This window comes from Sinocyclocheilus grahami, unplaced genomic scaffold, assembly GCF_001515645.1.
Source record: "Sinocyclocheilus grahami isolate Dianchi unplaced genomic scaffold, SAMN03320097.WGS_v1.1 scaffold355.1, whole genome shotgun sequence".
In the NCBI taxonomy this organism is placed as follows: domain Eukaryota; kingdom Metazoa; phylum Chordata; class Actinopteri; order Cypriniformes; family Cyprinidae; genus Sinocyclocheilus; species Sinocyclocheilus grahami.
The window spans coordinates 564,176-565,475 of NW_015505534.1; positions in this window are offsets into that span (position 1 = coordinate 564,176).

The following is a 1,300-nucleotide window of genomic DNA, read 5'->3' on the forward strand; positions in this document are numbered from 1 at the left end:
TTATTTCTTTATTGCAAAACGCTAAAACTGGCACCGTTTTGGAGAGAAATGGGCTCTCATTTTAACCCATATCATGTGTGTGATGCTGAACTATGAGTTTCTCATGGTTTTTGTATTTGCACTGTTCTAAGCATTAATATTTTATGTGCAACAACAGCATGCTGTCTCAGTGGCCTTACACATGATTTTAAATCTATTTTTTCAAACTTTATGATTTAAATGGGGATAATTGCACTGAGAATAACTTTCATCTTTTCTTCAACTGAATACTGTTTCTGTGCTGTTTTGATGTATTTTAAAGAGTTGGCCATTAAAATTAAAACTGCTGGATGATAGATATTCTTCATTCTTTATGACAAATAAGATCATGTGAATTACAGAATGTACAACGTTTTTCAAATGGATAAATTGCAGTGTACAGCGTTTATTATGAGGGGTAGAATCCACAGCTCAGTACTCACTACTCAATACTCAGGAGTACTTTTAAATAGGCTACTCTTTTACTCTTACTCGAGTAGTTTTTTGGACAAGTACTTTTACTCTACTCTCACTTCATTTTTTGGAAGGTAATGGTACTTTTACTTGAGTATATTTTTTCAGTACTCTTTCCACCACTGACAAAGACTCATCTGAAGAGTTTGATATTATCAAAAATGTTTCCAGACTCTCAAACTTCTTGTTGTACTAAATGTGAGTTTTCAGTGAAAAACATATCATTTCATTCATCCTGGTTTCATCTCAAACAACAAAAGCTCCATCTTTTTGTAGCTGTATGCTGTAGAATTATGTTGTTGCTTGATGTGTCTAATTAGCTCATAAATGCTACACTTGTTGTTTTCTGGATTATCTTTGGTTTTGAAATCTAAACCTTAGGTGCTTGTTAGATTAAATACAAGCCTTAGCATAAATGTTTAGCATCTATGTAGCCACGCATTAAATTAAGCTGGTTTCAGTCTCTCTTGGAGACTTATTTTTTTTGGCTGTCCTCCCCAGATACTTAGGAACTCTCTAAGGAAATCTCTGTCTACTACTGTCTTATTCGCCACACTTGAACACATTTTGGATCTTTGCTCCCTAAGAGGAAAGAGTAAAGGAAGGAGCGACTGGGCATTAAGACGCTTCCTCAGTGCTCAAAGAATGGCCCAATTTAAGTGCTCTATCATGGGACGGATGCCTTGTTCTACTTCCCCAATGACTCAAGTACCCGAAGGCATGAACAGACTTCAAGGCATTAATGAGATGTGATGTTATGCACAATGTTGCAATTGTTACCTGCTGCTTGATCATCAATCAGATGCTG